This window comes from Macaca nemestrina, chromosome 19, assembly GCF_043159975.1.
Source record: "Macaca nemestrina isolate mMacNem1 chromosome 19, mMacNem.hap1, whole genome shotgun sequence".
NCBI classification, from domain to species: Eukaryota; Metazoa; Chordata; class Mammalia; order Primates; family Cercopithecidae; genus Macaca; species Macaca nemestrina.
In genome coordinates this window covers 77,040,993-77,059,557 of record NC_092143.1, presented here as the reverse complement: position 1 = coordinate 77,059,557, position 18,565 = coordinate 77,040,993, and the positions used below count along the sequence as shown (strand labels likewise).

At 40.7% G+C, this 18,565-nt stretch overlaps 1 protein-coding gene across 11 annotated transcripts in view; it reads left to right on the top strand.

The window, feature by feature from the left end:
• The window catches only part of LOC105478848 (L3MBTL histone methyl-lysine binding protein 4), a 448,884-nt gene that overhangs the window by 17,815 nt on the left and 412,504 nt on the right, over positions 1 to 18,565 (top strand). The gene's annotated exons all lie outside the window — the stretch shown is intronic.

The following is an 18,565-nucleotide window of genomic DNA, read 5'->3' as shown; positions in this document are numbered from 1 at the left end:
TGCTCCCTTAGGGTCCTCAGAGGCTGACTTCTGGGTCTGGCAGATACCCTGAGTAGGTAAAGTGGCCTTAGGATGGGAAGGAGTGGTGGGCTTGTGGTGCCTGGCGCACATGTCTTTAGGGCCTCTGCAATGGATTGGTGCTCTTTGGGAGTTTGAGTCCTCTGTTCTTCCCCGCCCCCCCCAACAGAAGTCTGAAATCCAGTTAAAAAATATGTGTATGTAATTTCCTGGGTTTTGGAATAGTGTGAGGCACAATAAAAACATCTATAGGCTGAATGGGGCAAGGATTGCCAGCCTGAGACTTCTGGCATATGCTTTTACCAAAAGCAAGAAGGCGAGGAGGTCAGACGGAGGAAAGGACTGTTTCAGAGCTTTTATCCTTTCTTTGTCTCTGTGATGTGCAAAGAACAGATTATGAGCTCAGCTCCCCAGAGAGGCCCTAAGCCTGACGTGATCCCAGGCAGCCCTTGTCCTTGCTGTTGGCATTCTGAACCCAGGATGGGATCATACTCCGCTCAGCACCTGGTTGCAAACAGTACACCTCCACCTGCAGATGAGTGTGCTATCCAGCATTCCGTTGTCTTAACCTGCCACAGGCCATTCATTACAGAGCCACTTCTCCCTTTCCTGTCCTCTGACCTCTTAACACTAAGTATCTGAAGTAGAGGCCTCCACATTTAGGGCTGTTTTCTATACCATTAAAACTAAATGTGAGCTTATAGAGAGTTGCCAACTTATTCTTTTTGTTTTTGGAGTCAGGTCTTGCTCTGTCGCACAGGCTGGAGTGCAGTGGCGCCTGTCATTGCTCACTGCAGCCTTGAGAGAGTTGCCAACTTTTAATTTTCCATGTGCAGACAAAAAACAAACAAGCGACCATTTATTACTTACCCTTAAGAAGATCACCTTAACAACAAAAATGTAAGAGGGAAACTATCTCAGAATAATGGATGTTTCTTTCCAAGAAAGGGCAGGTGGCAATGTTTAGTGAATGGACACAGCGAAGAGGAGGGGTTACTATGGAACTTCTCAGATGTAAGAATTTTTTTATCTTTTTCTTTTTAAATTTTTCTTTGAGACAGGGTCTTGCTCTGTCACCCAGGCTGGAGTGTAGTGGTGCCATCATAGCTCACTAGAGCCTTGACTTCCTGGGCTCAAGCATTCCTCCCATCTCAGCCTCTCAAGTAGCTAGAACTGTAGGTGCAAACCACCATGCCTGGCTAATTTTTAATTTTTTTTAGTCTCATTATGTTGCTCAGGATGGTCTCAAACTCCTAAGCTCAGGCGATCCTCATTCCTCGGCCTCCCAAAGTGCTGGGATTACAGGCATGAGCCACCGTGCCTAGCCTGAAAAATTTTGATATAGATTTTATAATGATTTTTAAGATACCACACTGTGAACAGTTGTTTTCTTGATAGAGATTTTTCAATTTGGGCTCTTCGGACAGTGATATTTGAAATAAAGGTTGGATTATGGATTGTCCTGGTACTTCGATTTTTTAAATAAGAACTATTAACAAAACAAGTTACACATAGCTATAGACAAAAAAGGACAACAGTTAACATTAGTTTTCTCAGATTGTTATACTCAGCATAATATAGGCTGCTTGTAGCTCTTAATCGTTTTCTAAATGAGATAATGTGCTTATTTACTTTTTTTTTCTGTGAACTCTGCGGAGAAGTACATTTACTGTTTTTAATGCTTGTCCCCTGGTCTCGTGCATTGCATGCTCAAGATGTGACATGCACACTCTGTGCATCAGTCCTTCTGTCTGCTCAGTGCGGCCGCTTGCTGCACTCCTTTCCTCTCTGTCTTTGGTGTCTCAGTTCATCTGCATTTCATCGTAGTGTGTATATTTGGCTTCTCTACTCATGCTTCATCAGCATTTTTTGCTTAGTTTCTCAGAATTCCTAAACGTCTATTTTTACACTTAAAACGCTTACTTGTTTGACTGAATAAAGAAACATTGAAAAAGTCCTGCCTAGCTTTAACTCCTTGGTTAGCCTTTTGTAGCTGTGTGAATGGCGGTAACTTAGTTAACAGTGTGCCTCAGTTCCCTGTAGAAGAGGGTTGTCTTGAGGATCAAACGACTTTATAAGCATCAAACACTTAGAACACAGTATGAAGATAGCTATTGTTAAGTAACTGTCAGAAAGTGATTGTCAGTTGTTAGAAACACTTTTATGGATGGCAGTATTGCCCCAATGGGTGATATAGTTAGTAACACATTGCAGAAACCATGTGCTTATTCCCCAGAGGAATAAATGAGCCATACTGAGCGGTACGTTCTTTTCTTAGGAAGAACAATGCCACTGCTGCCTTTGCCTGTCCACGTCCCAGGAATGGTTTCCACATGGTCACACACGATGCTTCCTTACTAGTTACTGAAGCCTGCACACAAAATGCATACCCTCTTGAACCTTATTTGTAGAGAGAACAATTTGGACTATTCTGGGTGGTTCAAGAGGTGCCAAGCACAGGCCAAACACTTTCCAACCTGGCGGGTGGTAGCAGATGAGGCTCCTGGTGTCTGGGCTGCAGAAGGGGCTGTGCCATCCCTGCCAGGGGCGCCTCCCACTGGGAGCCCAAGGTCCTGCATGGTCCTGTGTAATCAAGAAGTCAGACTGGTCTACATGATGGGGGTTCCTAGGAGCTTTGGATTACCCATGGGCTGTACAGTTACTGTTTGTGCATTGTTTGAATGATATTAAAAGAATGATTTAATCTTTATAAGAAGAGCCCTGTTTGAATCTTCATTTGGGAGATCTTTCTCATGACTGAATACTTAAATACAGAAAATTCAGTTTCAGAATGTGAGCTAGCTTCGTTTCCTAGAATAAGACTAAAATAGTATTTTCTTTCTTATATTTTTCTCACCTATACTGGCCATGCAAACATTTTGTTTCTCAATTCATATGGATTAGATTTTTTTTTTAACCCTGGATGGAAGAAAACACAGATTAAGATGCGTTGTGAATATGACAGTTTTAATACTAGAAGTGCTTCGGTTGACGTCTTGGTCTTGCTCAGTACTTATTTTAGGACATTGGAAAAGAATCATTTTACAATGTTTTGTTCTTTTCTACATCTTTATTGTAGATAATATCCATGGGAGTTAAATTATAAAATGATCAAAACAAAATTGAGTGTAGAACACCCATGTAATATGGTAATGTATTTAGCTGTTGTGGAGTAAAAATGCTAGCTGCATCTCCATTTTTGCAGTGTTTAATTGTGAATTTACTCCTCCCAAAGTGAAAGTTACCTCAACTTTTCAAACTCTGCTGCTACTAATCATATTATCTGAGACCGTGATTAAAATTAATACATCATATGGCAGTGCCTATTTTTAGGACCGAGAACAGTAAGTTGGGTATTTAGGTACATATTTTGTGTCAGACACATCATTTTAGTTAGTAATACACTTTTAAAATAAAAGATGAAGTTTCCCTTCCTCTTTTCCCCCCCCTTTATATGTCAGTAAAAGTGGGCAATTATTTTGGCCATCTTTGTCAGGAGAAGCCAGAACATTTGGTGAAGTAGGTGGAAAGGAAAGCAGAATGGGATGGATAGGGGTAGGACTGATGGGCAGCTGACCTGCTGCCGTGTGATGGCAGAGATGAGGCTGTGGGTTCATGGATAATGATCATTTGCCCACGTTAAAGGTGGTCCTGGACATAATAGTCTCATAGGTATATATAATATTTTGAGACAGGGTCTCACTTTGTTGCCCAGGGTGATGTGCAGTGGTGCCATTATGGCTCAATGCAGCCTCAACTTCCTGGCCTCAAGTGGTCCTCCTGCCTCTGAAGGTGTTGGGATGACAGCTGTGAGCCACTGCACTCAGCTTCATGATATTTTATGAAGTAATGGAACAAGATATTAGGGAAAGACATCTACATGTATGTCAAGGTATTGAGAATCAGTAAATTTCTAAAGAAAGATTTATATTCTTTTGTGTATTGAAGGGAGGATAAATTTATTTTCATGAGGTTACATTTGTAAACTGCAAGCAAATGATCTTTCCCTCTATCTCATATAGTCCCATGGATGTGTGCTGAAGAAAGTTAAAAATAGTCTTGTATGGGAGAATTGAGGACAGTTTATTCTTGGTGGTGAGGTGGGATCTTTCTTTTTTAGGGGTTGTTTTTTGCTTTTAGTAGATTTATAAAATTTATGTATAGTGGCATTATTTCAAATTAAATCATACAGTATTTGGTATATAATGCCTAGTTTCTTTATTCCACAAAGAATTATTGGGTGCCTGGCATATGTCAGGCATTGCTGGAGGTGTTTGTGTACATCAGTAAGCAAAACAGGTGACGCTCCTTTGTGAGGCGTATGTCCTGATGGGGGAGAGGACGTCAATAAGCAAGAAACATAACAAACAGGTAAATAATTTATCATTTTCTTTCCTTTTCTTTTATTATTTATTATTTTGTTTTTTGAGATAGAGTCTTGCTCTGTCTCCCAGGCTGGAGTGCAGTGGTACAATCTTGGCTCACTGTAACCTCCACCTCGATTCTTCTGCCTCAGCTTCCCACGTAGCTGGGATTACAGGCGTGCACCACCACACTCAGCTAATTTTTGTATTTTTAATAGAGACCAGGTTTCATCATATTGGCTCGGCTGGTCTCGAACTCGTGACCTCATGTGATCTGCCCACCTTGGTCTCCCAAAGTGCTGGGATTACAGACGTGAGTCACCACACCCGGCCATATTTATCATTTTAAAAGGTGATAAATGTTATGGAAAAGCAAAAGTAACATAGAGTAAAGGTAGTGGCAGCACTGGGCTGGGCGCAGACTGTTGTGTTGAAAGGGTGGTCACAAGGAAAGGGGAGTAATGTGGATGGTGTCTGGGGAAAGACTTCCAGACAGAAGGAGCAGCTAGAATGGACCTGAGGCCAGAGGGTGTGGGCTTGGTTGAGGGACAGTAAGGAGACCCATGTGAGCAAGGGGAGAGCAGAAAGTGGTGAGGGAGGAGAGGTAATGGAGTGCTCGGTAGCCAAGTGAGGGCTCCATGTTCATTGGGACAGGGGCGCCCTGGCAGGAGTCAGGCAGAGGGTTGACAGGGATGGACCTAAGCTTTATGATTATTACTGGCTGTGGAGGCCAAGGGACACCTGCTAGGAAGGTCATGATCACAATCCAGGTGGGAGATGATGTAGCTCCAACCAGGGTGGTAGCAGGGTCTGTGGTGAGAAGTGGCTGTATTCTAGATTTATTTTAGAAGGAGGGCCAGTGGGATTTCCTGAATGATTGGCTATGGAAGAGAGAGGAGTCCCCCATGGCTCCAAGGTGTTTGGCTTACGCGACTGTCCTGAGAGTGTTGCCGCCTGAGACAGAGATAGTTTTGGGTGGAGAACAATGTGAGTAAGCCTGCGGAAAGTGCTTAGAACAGGTCTGCATGCGGTTGCTACTCAATAAATGTTAGCTTCGAGCATTAGCATTAGTTGTCAGAGCATTGTGGGCTTTCATTTCAAGCTTATTTCTGATCCTCTCCCTGTGTTGCCACTCGTGCTCCCTGTGAGAGTTAGGTGGCATAGAACACAGTCCAGCAGCCTGGACTCAGCAGGAGTCAAGTGAACTGGGCTTATCCTTTCCTCCCTCTGAATTCCGGTTTGGGACTAAGTTTCTGTGCTAGTAGCATCACAGAAAGCTAACGTGAGATAGTGCACAGAGAAATTAGTTGCATATCTAAAAAAGAAAATGTATGTGATTCTCATAATGTGTGATTATATTTGGCCCGTTGGTTTTGCATAAATTAAATATGATGTCTGGTTGGCTCTACAGGGGATTTATTATTTTTATGGTTAAAAATTTTTTTTTAGTTCAATCACTTTTGGGTTACAAGTGGTTTTTGCTTACATGGTTGAATTGTACAGTGGTTAATTCTGAGGTTTTAGTGCACCCACAAGCCAAATAGTATACATTGTATCCGAAATGTAGTATTTTGTCTCTCATTTCCCTCCCACTCTCCCCTCTTCTGAGTCTCCAAAGTTCTTAATACCACTCTGTATGTCTTCATGGGCTCATAGCTTAGCTCACACTTTTAAATGAGAAGATATGGAATTTGGTTTCCCATTCCTGAGTTACTTCACCTGGTTTAATTAGGTTCCATTTATTTATTTTTGTTCTTGTTGCATTTGTTTCTGAAGTCTTAGTAATAAATTCTTTGCCTAGGCTGGTATCTGGAAGAGTTTTTTCAAGGTTGTCTTCTAGAATTTTTATGGTTTCAGTTCTTAAGTCTTTGGTCCATCTTGAGTTGATTTTTGTATAGGGTGAGAATTAGGGATCCAGTTTCATTCTTCTACATGTGGGTATTCAGTTTTCCTGGCACTATTTATTTATTTATTGAGACTGAGTCTCTCCTTCTGTCACCCAGGCTGGAGTGCATTGGCACAATCTGGGCTCACTGCAACCTCTGCCTCATAGGTTCAAGCGATTCTGCTGCCTCAGCCTCCCAAGTAGCTGGGATTATAGGCATGTGCCACCATGCCCAGCTAATTTTTGTATTTTTGGTAGAGATGGAACTTTGCCATGTTGGCCAGGCTGGTCTTAAACTCCCAGTCTCAAGTGATCCACCCACCTTGGCCTGCCAAAGTGCTGGGATAGTGGATGTGAGCCACTGTGCCTGGCTGCAGCACCATTTATTAATAGGGTGTCCTTTCTCCAATTTATGTTGCTGTATGCTTTTGTTGTAAGTATTTGGCTTTATTTCTGGGCTCTCTATTATGTTCCATTGGTTTGTATGCCTACTTTTATACCAGTACCGTGCTGTTTTGGTAACTATAGCCTTATAGTATAATTTGAAGTCTGGTAATGTGATTACCAGATTTATTCTTTATGTTTAGGGTTGCTTTGGCTATTGGGGCTCCTTTTTGGTTCCATATGCCATATGAATTTTAGGATTGTTTGTTCTAATTATATTAAAAATGATATTGGTATTCTGATAGGAATTGCACTGAATTGTACTTTGGACAGTACGGTTATTTTCACATTATTGATTCTTCCAATCCGTGAGCATGGGATGTGTTTCCACTTGTTTGTGTCATCTGTTATTTCTTTCAGCAGTGTTTTGCAGTTATCCTTGTAGGGATCTTTCACCTCTTTGGTTAAGTATATTCTTAGTAGTAGTAGTAGTTGTTGTTGTTTTGCAGATGTTGTAAAGGGATTGCGTTCTTGATTTGAGTCTCGGCTTGGTCATTGTTGGTATTTAGCAGTGCTATTAATCTGTGTACATAGATTTTGTAACCTGAGACTTTACTGAATTTGCTTATCAAATCTAGGAGTCTTTGGAGAAATCTTTAGGGTTTTCTAAGCATATGATCATATCATAGGTGTACAGTGTTAGTTTGACTCCCTCTTTTCCAATTTAGATCCCCTTTATTTCTTTCTCTTGTCTGATTGCTATGGCTAGTGTTACTACCACTTTGTTGAATAGAAATGGTGAAAGTGGTCATCCTTGTCTTGTTCCAGTCTCAAGAGGAATGCTTTCAACTTTTCCCTATTCAGTGTGATATTGCCTGTGGGTTTGCCATATATGGTTTTTATTACTTTAAAGTAAATCTCTTATATGCCTAGTTTGTTGAGGGTTTTTATCAAAAAGGGATGTTGGATTTTATAAAATGCTTTTTCTGAATCTATTGAGATGATAATATGGTTTTTGTTTTTAATTCTGTTGTGTGATGTGTCACATTTATTGACTTATGTATGTTAAAACATTCTTGCATCCCTGGGATGAAACCTACTTGCTTATGGTGTATTATCTTTTTGATATGCTGTCGGATTCAGTTAGCTAGTATTTTGTTAAGGATTTTTGCATCTGTGTTCATCAGGGATATTGGTTTGTAGGTTTTTTTTGTTTTGTTTTGTTATGTCCTTTCCTGGTTGTGGTATCAGGGTGGTACTAATTTCATAGAATGAATTAGGGAGGATTCCCTAATCAGGACCAGTTGTTCTTTGAATGTCTGGTAGAATTCAGCTATGAATACAACTGGTCCTAGGTTTTGTTGTTGGTGGTGGTGATTTTTAAATTACTGATTCAATCTCACTGCTTGTTATTGGTCTTTTCAGGGTTTCTGTTTCTTCCTGATTTAATCTAGGAGGGTTGTATGTTTCAAGAACTTATCTTTTTCCTCTAGATTTTCTAGTGTGTATGCTCTATGCACACCTCTGTGGTGTGCATAGCAGTCTTGAAGGATTTTTTGTGTTTCTGTGGTATTGGTTGTAATGTCTCCACTCTCATTTCTAATTGAGCTTATTTGAATGTTGTCTCTTCTTTTCTTGGTTAATATAGCTAATCATGGTAGGTCAATTTTGTTTATCTTTTCAAAGAACCAGCTTTTCATTTCATTGATCTTTTGTATTTTTGTTTTTCAATTTCACTTCATTCTGTTCTGATCCTTGTTATTTCTTTTCTTCTGCTAGCTTTGAGTTTAGTTTGCTCTTGTTCTCTGATTTCTTGAAGCGTGACAGTAAGTTGTCAATTTGTGAACTTTCAGACTTTTTGATGGGCATTTAACATTGTAAACTTTATCCTTAGCATTACTTTCTCTGTATCCCAGAGGTTTTGATAACTTGTGTCACTACTATTCATTTCAAAGAATTTTAAAATTTCCATCTTGATTTTATTGTTAACCCAAAAATTATTCAGGAGCAGATTGTTTAACTCCATGTAATATATGTGTGTGTGTATATGTATATTTATAGATATATAGTCTTGAGGGCTCCTTTTGGAGTTGATTTCTAGTTTTATTCCAATGTGGTCTGAGAAGATACTTGATATGATTTCAGTTTTTTAAAAATATATTGAGACTTGTTTTTTTGGCCTATCATATGGTCTATCTTGGAGAATGCTCCATGTGCTGATGAGAAGAATATATATTCTGTAGTTCTTGGGTAAAATGTTCTGTAGATACCAGTTAGCCATTTGTTCTTGTGTGTAGTTTAAGTCTATTGTTTCTTTGTTGACTTTCTGTCTTGATGATCTGTCTAGTCCTGTCAGAGGGGTGTTGAAGTCTCCTACTATTATTGTTTTGCTGTCTATCTCATTTCTTAGGTGTAGTAGTAATTGTTTTATAAATTTGGAGCTTCAGTGTTAGGTGCATATATATTTAGGATTGTGATAGTTTCCTGTTGGTCTAGTCCATTTATCATTGTATAATGTCCCTCTTTGTCTTTTTTTTTTTTTTTAACTGCTATTACTTTAAAGTTTGTTTTGTCTGATGTAAGAATAGCTACTCCTGCTCACTTTTGGTTTCCATTTATGTGGAATATTTGTTTCCACCTCTTTATCTTGAGTTTATATGAATTCTTATATGTTAGGTGGGTCTCTTAAAGACAGCAAATATTTGGTTTGTGATTTTTTTTTTAAATGCATTCTGCCAATCTGTATCTTTTAAGTGGATCATTTAGGCAATTTACATTCCATGTTAATATTGAGATGTGATGTATTGCTCTAGTTATCATGTTAATTATTACCAAGCTACTTTGTTTTCTTTGTTGTGTTGTTGTTTTACGGTTTTTGAGTTTAATGCTTTCAAGAGGTTCTATTCCGGTGTAGATTGAGCTTTTGTTTCAAGATTCGAAACTCCCTGTAGCATTTCTTGTAGGACTATTCTGGTAGTGACAAATTCCCTCAGCGTTTGTTTATCTGAAAATGAATTTATTTCTCCTTCATTTGTGAAAGTTAATTTTGCTGGATAGAAAATTCTTGGCTGGCAGTTGTTCTGTTTAAGGAGGCTAAAGGTGTGACCCCAATCCCTTATTACTTGTAAGGTTTCTGCTGAGTTTATTATTTTTTCAATTTATTATTTTAAAAGTGATACCTATACCTTGTGACAAATCAGAGCCCGGAAAGGCTTATGATCACAAACAATAGTTTCCTGCCTGCCTTTCCCTGTTGCTAGTTCACCCATTCCCTAGAGGCAAACTCTTTTCTGTTTTAAGCACCTTTTGTGGTTGGCTCTGCTCCTCCTTCCCTTCTCCCAGTGCCCTCCCCTGTTAAGTACCACTGACACCTGGACTTCACTGCTCTGTTGCATGTGTTGGGGACTTAGTAACCTGTTTGGAAGGACCCAGCATATCTCAACACAGCCAGTGTCCATCTGCCCTGGGCCTGGCCCCTCAGTTCTACCTCTGAGCTGATAGTCTGGTTCTGAAAAAAGAACATGAAACAAATATCCATGAATGTTTTGTTAATTACACAAATAAATCCATATATACCATATTGCTTAGCCAGATAATTGTATGCTTGCCTTTCTGTGCATTTTCAATTTCTTCTCCATTTTAGCCTTTTCCCTCCCTCATCCTTTCCTTCCTCTTTATCCATACCAGCATCCCCCGGCTCCACTGGAACTCACTTTCCTCACCTGGTAGTTCTCTGAACTCAGCTGGGACAAATTCAGTTCACTGTTTATAAAGGTTGCTAATATTTTATGGTATGATGATGTACCATAATTTATTCTGAAATTTCTATATTGTTAGGTATCAAGTTCTTTACTATCAAAATTTGTCTGCAAATAATGCTGGCATGTCCAGGGACATGTTTTATTCAGACATTCCCATATTGCTGAGCAGTACATTTTTTCTGGTTTTTCTTCTCAAATAATGCCAGAATAACCATCCTTAATACATTTATCCTACATCTGAGTGCTTTTTTTTTTTTGGCATAGATTCCCAGGAGTGGATTGTTGGTACTTGCATTTTTTATGTTGATAAATCCTTTCAGGTTATTTCCCAAAAGCACACTTAAGAAAGTACCCTTTCCCTTACATCATAGCTCTTTTTAATTTTAGAACAATCTAATGGGTATTAAAGGGTATCAGATTGTTATTTTAATGTGCATTTCCTTGGGTCTAGTGAATTTGAGCATCTTTTTTACCTAATTACTGGCTATTTTTCATTTACTCCTCCACACTCTAGATAGTGTGTCTATACCTCTATGACTTCTTAATCAACTTATTTATTTATTATTATCATACTTTAAGTTCTAGGGTACATGTGCACAATGTGCAGGTTTGTTACATATGTATACATGTGCCATGTTGGTGTGCTGCACCCATTAACTCGTCATTTACATTAGGTATATCTCCTAATGCTATCCCTCCCCCCTTACCCCACCCCACAACAGGCCCCAGTGTGTGATGTTCCCCACCCTGTGTCCAAGTGTTCTCATTGTTCAGTTCCCACCTATGAGTGAGAACATGTGGTGTTTGGTTTTCTGTCCTTGCAATAGTTTGCTTAAAATGATGGTTTCCAGCTTCATCCATGTCCCTACAAAGGACATGAAATCATCCTCTTTTATGGCTGCATAGTATTGCATGGTGTATATGTGCCACATTTTCTTAATCCAGTCTATCATTGGTGGACATTTGGGTTGCTTCCAAGTCTTTGCTGTTGTGAATAGTGCCACAATAAACATATGTGTGCATGTGTCTTTATAGCAGCATGATTTATAATCCTTTGGATATATACCCAGTAATGGGATGGCTGGGTCAAATGGTATTTCTAGTTCTAGATCCTTGAGGAGTTGCCACACTGTCTTCCACAATGGTTGAACTAGTTTACAGTCCCACCAGCAGAGTAAAAGTGTTCCTATTTCTCCACATCCTCTCCAGCACCTGTTGTTTCCTGACTTTTTAATGATCACCATTCTAACTGGCATGAGATGGTATCTCATTGTGGTTTTGATTTGCATTTCTCTGATGGTCAGTGGTGATGAGCATTTTTTCATGTGTCTGTTGGCTGCATAAATGTCTTCTTTTGAGAAGTGTCTGTTCATATCCTTTGCCCACTTTTTGATGGGATTGTTTGATTTTTTCTTGTAAATTTGTTTAAGTTCTTTGTAGATTCTTGATATTAGCCCTTTGTCAGATGAGTAGATTGCAAAATTTTTCTCCCATTCTGTAGGTTGCCTCTTCACTCTGATGATAGTTTCTTTTGCTGTGCAGAAGCTCTTCAGTTTAATTAGATCCCATATGTCTATTTTGGCTTTTGTTGCCATTGCTTTTGGTATTTTAGACATGAAGTCCTTGCCATGCCTATGTCCTGAATAGTATCGCCTAGGTTTTCTTCTAGGGTTTTTATGATTTTAGGTCTAACATTTAAGTCTTTAATCCATCTTGAATTAATTTTTGTATAAGATATAAGGAAGGGATCCAGTTTCAGCTTTCTACATATGGCTAGCCAGTTTCCCCAGCACCATTAATTAAATAGGGAATCCTTTCCCCATTTCTTGTTTTTGTCAGGTTTGTCAAAGATCAGATGGTTGTAGATGTGTGGTATTATTTTTGAGGGCTCTGTTCTGTTCCATTGGTCTATATCTCTGTTTTGGTACCAGTACCATGCTGTTTTGGTTACTGTAGCCTTGTAATATAGTTTGAAGTCAGGTAACATGATGCCTCCAGCTTTGTTCTTTTGGCTTAGGATTGTCTTGTCAATGTGGGGTCTTTTTTGGTTCCATATGAACTTTAAAGTAGTTTTTTCCAATTCTTTGAAGAAAGTCATTGGTAGCTTGATGGGGATAGCATTGAATCTATAAATTACCTTGGGCAGTATGGCCATTTTCACAATATTGATTCTTCCTATCCATGAGCATGGAATGTTCTTCCATTTGTTTATGTCCTCTTTTAATTAGTTGAGTAGTGGTTTGTAGTTCTCCTAGAAGAGGTCCTTCACACTTTTATACACTCTTTGTTGACGTTCGCATGGGGAAGGTGAAAACTATCTTTATTTATACTACTTCTGCTCCTCTCCTTTTCAGAATAATTGTCTATGTCTTTTCCCACCAACTTTTGTCAGCTTCTTTGGCTCCCCACTCATCACAGTTAGGGGCTTTGCAGCCCTTCTTGTCTTACGCCTTCCCTACTGCCACCTTCCACCTTCTCTTGGCTGCTGTTACACATTGTGAGAGATGCTAACAATTAAATTTTATTTTCTAAAACCACATCTTCGGTGTTTTGCCTAGTAGACAACTCTCAGGGTTGAAAACTAGTAAAATATACTTAAAACACAGAACATTATAGCTGAAAGACCCAGAGATATATTTAAATCAGAACATCGCAAACTCTTCCATTAAAGAGTGCCAAATGCCAGTGAAACATGTATGTACTTCTGCTCCCTAAATGCACTTTTGTGTAGATATTTAGGCAGTGTTTTCCCTTTCACTCATACTAGATTTTTGTTTTAATAAATAGAAGTAGTAAATATAAATTACCCCTGAGTCTGTTAATACAACTAACTTTCTGGGAAGACTGGTAAGATTGCAGTGTGGCCTGAGTGCTCATATGGGTATCCTAGTTTGAGAAGCTCAAATCTAACCATTTGTAGACAAGGGGATGGTGGTAGCACAGAGACGACAGCCTTAGGTGAAGGCGTCCTGTTTCAGCTTCCCCTGGAGGTTCCCAGACTTCAATTTGGAGGATGATTTTTGATCAAACCCAGCCTGTATTTCCAGACTAACTTTCTCTTGTGTGTGTGTGTTTTGCTAAAAACCTGGGAGTCATTTCTCTTTCTCTGTAATCCTGTCTGTCGCCAGTCCTGGCTGCTGTACCTTTGAAATGTATCTGGATTCTGGCTCATTCTACTGAGCTCTAATGCTGTCTCCCATCCCCAAGCCACCATCCTCTCTCACCTGCATTACTGCTACAGACTCTTCAGTGGCCTCCCTGTTTCTACCCTTGCCTTCCATAGGATTCCTTAACTGTTTCATTCTCTTCATAACCCTTTAGTCTCATTCTCATGTCATTCATTATAAAATGAAAGTCCATTCCAGGATCTGCAGGGTTGCCTGCAGTCTGGCCGTTTCCTGCCTTTCTGGTCTCATCTCTTGCCTTCTCCTGCTTTGCGCACCCTGCTCTGTCTCATTGGCCGTTTCCTGCCTTTCTGGTCTCACCTCTTGCCTTCTCCCCCTTTGCACACCCTGCTCTGTCTCATTGGCTTCTGTTGTTCCTTGAGAAGCTTAGTAAGCAGCCATCTCAGGACTTCTACACTTCTTCTTACTGGGAACACCCTTTACACAGGTCAGTTTCCACTCCCTTATTGCTTCGTGTTCAGATCCTCCTGTGGCAGAGGCCTCCCTGACATTAGCACTCATCACCACCCGGCGTATGGATTATTTGTGTGTTTCTTTAGGTTGTGTCTCCAAGTTAGAATGTGAGCTCTGTGAAGACTGGGACTTTGCTTTGTTCACTGCTTTATCTGCAGTGCCCAGCACAGTGCCTCACATGTAGTAAGTGCTCAGTAAAATTGTTGGTGGGTGCATGAAAGAATCTTGCTGTGTTGCTCCTCACCCTTGTCAGACACAACTGTTTCCAGTCAGTCATCCCTTCCCCAAACGTCAATGGCAGACCATCTGCACCAAGGCCTATGGTCTTCTCCCTGTCATGCCTTTGCTCACAGTGTTCACATTTTCTCAAATATTGTTTTTTCTTTCTCTACTTGTTGGAATCCTTCCCATTCTTCAAGCTCAACTCAAATGCAGTGAAACTTCCAATCCCCAAGTTGTAGTGCAGGCTTTCTCCCCTGTGTGTGCCCAGTGTGCTGTCTGCCATTCTATTTAGTACATTCTGCCTTGATTGCAATTATTTATACACCTGGCTTATCTCTCCTACTGGATGGAAAACACTTTTCTTTAGGAAATTCTTATCTTCCCTCAGTGCTTGTTCAGGTGCTTTAGAGTGTCACATACTTGTGAAGTGGTTGTTGAAATGAATTATGTGTGATATTTATACCTTTATCTATGGCATTGACTCAAGTTTAGAGACAGGTTCAAATTCTGATTGACTGAGGGAGATTTTGGTGTTTCCTAAAGATAATAAGAGAAAGTGAAGGACTAGCTGATGGACTATATAGGAATTGAGTTTATTCCTCATTCGACCTTTTGGAGAGAGATTTAGGAATAAGGAAAGGGCATTCTGAAAGTAATGTTGGGCAATCATTCTTGCCTTCAAGAGGATAAAGAATTAATTTATATAATAACTAATAATTAAGGCTTAATATGTGGAATAACTTTGAATGATTAATTTTAAAGTTGTGAAATATTTTCTTAGAGAGCTTGAAGAGTGGTTAAACAAGTGTTACTTTGAATGAAGATGGTGGTAGGCTTAAAGGAATGAATTCTGGAACCTCATTGAACGTGTTGCTTCTGAATGGTTAAATGAGTCATCTCTGTTTCCTCTGTTTTAGTGACTGTTGGGACTCTTTACCTCTTCTGTTAAGCTCGTTTAATTTTAATTTTAATATATTATTTATTTACTTTTGAGACAGGGTCTCGCTCTGTCACCAGGCTGCATTACAGTGGTGCAGTTACAGCTCTGAGCGTTGCAGTGGTGCAGTCACAGCTCACTGCAGCCTCAAACTCCTGTGTTCTAGTGATCCTCCTGTCTCAGCCTCTAGAGTAGCTGGGACTACAGGCACATGCCACTATGCTCAGCCAAATACTACATATTTTTTGAGATGGAGTCTTGCTGTGTTGCCCAGGCTGGTCTCGAACTCCTGAACTCCAGCAATTCTCCCACCCTGGCCTCTCAAAATGCTGGGATTGCAGGCGTGAACCACTGTGGCCTGCCCCTTTAAGCTTTTTATCGCATTCTAATGCCATAGAAATAGTGAGATATTTTGTTTTGAACTTACCAACTTCTCTCCCTTCCATATCCAAATTTCTGCATCATCTACTTCTCTTTTTCCTTCATTCTCTATTCTCCCTCAAAGGAAGACCTGTCGCTCCTTCTTTCCAAGGCTGACAGAATTCTACCAGCTCCTTGTCTCTAGGCATGTCTCTAAGAGTTGTCCCTTCTCTTTTGAACATTGCGTACCTCTTGCTCTTCTTGTCCCAGGCGAGTCTCTCCACAGACCGCACATACTGTTGAGTGTCCTCATAACATGGCAGCTGGCTTTCCCCAGAGGAGATCATCCATGATAGACAGCAAGGCAGGCAGAAGTCATTCTTTTATTAACTAGGCTTGGAAGTCACTTCTGCCACATTCTTTTCAGGAGGAGAAGCAAGTCACTGAGTCTGGCCCACATTCAGACCAGGGTGGGGAATTAGAATCCACTTTTGATGCAAGGAATTGTTAAAACATTTGCAGGCATATTTTAAAATCGTTGCAGCATTATTAGAAAGAGTGCCCCAGATTCAGTGAAAGGAGAGAGTTTTTATAAGTTTATTTGTTTTTCAAAAAGTCATACATGCACAGGGTACACAATTCAACAGAATGTGTCTGCGTTCCGCCCCATACTCTGGCTGCCCTGTGACACTACCTGAAGACAGCCATTAGTACCACTTTGTGTATTTCTTTTCAGAAAGATTCCAATTCCATGTGACTACAGGTATATGTATATGGATGTGTCTGTATACATGAACATTTGTATGTGTGAGTTTTTTTGTGTATATATATTTTATATATTTAGATATATTATATAGATTTATATATATTTTTATATATTTATATATTATATATTATATTTATATAATATTATATATTATGTATATTATATTTATATAATATTATATATTATATATTTTATATATATTTTATATATTTATATTATATATTATATATATTTTATATATATTATATATTTTATATACACACATATATATATGTATGAGTGTGTGTGTGTGCATAATCCTCTTAGGCATGAATATATATACAAGAAGAGAATTTTGACGAGGTCATGGGGCAAGGCCTCTGCCTACTCAGGTAAGCGGGTCCTGCAGAGTGCGGCAGCAGTGGCTTCCTCCCTCTAATGAGCGAAGAGTGTTCCTCTCTGAGGCAGGACAGGAGTTCCCAGATATAGTTGGACATCACCATTACAAAGGAAGCCGTTTTTAAAAAGTCAGTTATCAGGCTTCCACCCTTAGAGATTCTGATTTGGTAGGTTTGGAGTGGGGTCTAGGAATTTTTATGTTAAATATTTTCCAAGGATGAAAAGGCACACCCTTAATGAAGGCAATTTGGTAATATCTTTAAAAACTGTACCTGATCCTAAAGTCTCACTCACAGGTTTTTTATCCCACAGTTAGAGGAGCCAGTGTATGAAATAACACTCATGCAGGTTGTACGAGAAACTTACCAAAGCAAACAACTCAGGAAACTCGGTTTAGTAGGGATGGCTGGCAAGATGGCTGAACAGGACCAGCTCCGGTCTGCAGCTCCCAGTGAGATCGACACAGAAGGCGGGTGATTTCTGCATTTCCAACTGAGGTACCCGGTTCATCTCATTGGGACTGGTTGGACAGTGGGTGCAGCCCACGAAGGGCGAGCCGAAACAGGGCGAGGTGTCGCCTCACCCAGGAAGCGCAAGGGGTTGGGGAATTTTCTCCTCTACGCCAGGGAAGCTGTGAGGGATTGAGCCAGAGGAACTGTGCACTCTAGCCCAGATACTGCACTTTTCCCATGGTCTTCACAACCTGCAGACCAGGAGATTCCCTCCAGTGCCTACCCTGCCGGGGCCCTGGGTTTCGAGCACAAAACTGGGTGGCTGTTTGGGCAGACAAAAAACTAGCTGCAGGAGGGTTTTTTTTTTCATATCCCAGTGGCACCTGGAATGCCAGCGAGACAAAACCATTCACTCCCCTGGAAAGGGGAGTGAAGCCAGGGAGCCAAGGAGTCTGGCTCAGTAGGTCCCACCCCCATGGAGCCCAGCAAACTAAGATCCATTGGATTGAAATTGTCACTGCCAGCACAACAGTCTGAGGTCAACCTGGGATGCTTCAGCTTGGTTGGGGGAGGGGCATACGCCATTGGTGAGGCTTGAGTAGGCAGTTTTACCCTCACAGTGTAAACAAAGCTGCTAGGACGTTCGAACTGAAACTCAGCAAGACCGCTGTGGCCAGACTGCCAGAGATTTTCCTCTCTGGGCAGGGCATCGCTGAAAAAAAGGCAAAGCCCCAGTCAGGGACTTATAGATAAAATCCCCATCTCCCGGGACAGAGCACCTGGGGGAAGGGGCAGCTGTGGATGCAGCTTCAGCAGACTTAAACATCCCTGCCTGATAGCTCTGAAGAGAGCAGTGGACCTCCCAGCAGAGCGTTTGAGCTCCGCTAAGGGTCAGACTGCCTCCTCAAGTGGGTCCCTGACTCCCGTGTATCCTGACTGGGAGACACCTCCCAGTAGGGGCCAACAGACACCTCATGCAGTAGACCTCTGTCTGGCATCTGGCAGGTGCCCCTCTGGGGAAAAGCTTCCAGACGAAAGAACAGGCAGCAATCTTTGCTGTTCTGCAGCCTCTGCTGGTAATTCCCAGGAAAACAGGGTCTGGAGTGGACCTCCAGCATACTGCAGTAGATCTGCAGCAGAAGGGCCTGACTGTTAGAAGGAAAATTAACAAACAGAAAGGAATAGCACATCCACTCAGAGACCCCATCTGAAGATCACCAACATCAAAGACTAAAGGTAGATAAATTCACAGAGATGGGGAGAAACCAGCACAAAAAGGCTGAAAACTCCAAAAACCAGGACACCTCTTCTCCAAAGGATCACAGCTCCTCTCCAGCAAGGGAACAAAACTGGATGGAGAATGAGTTTGATGAATTGACAGAAGTAGGCTTCAGAAGGTG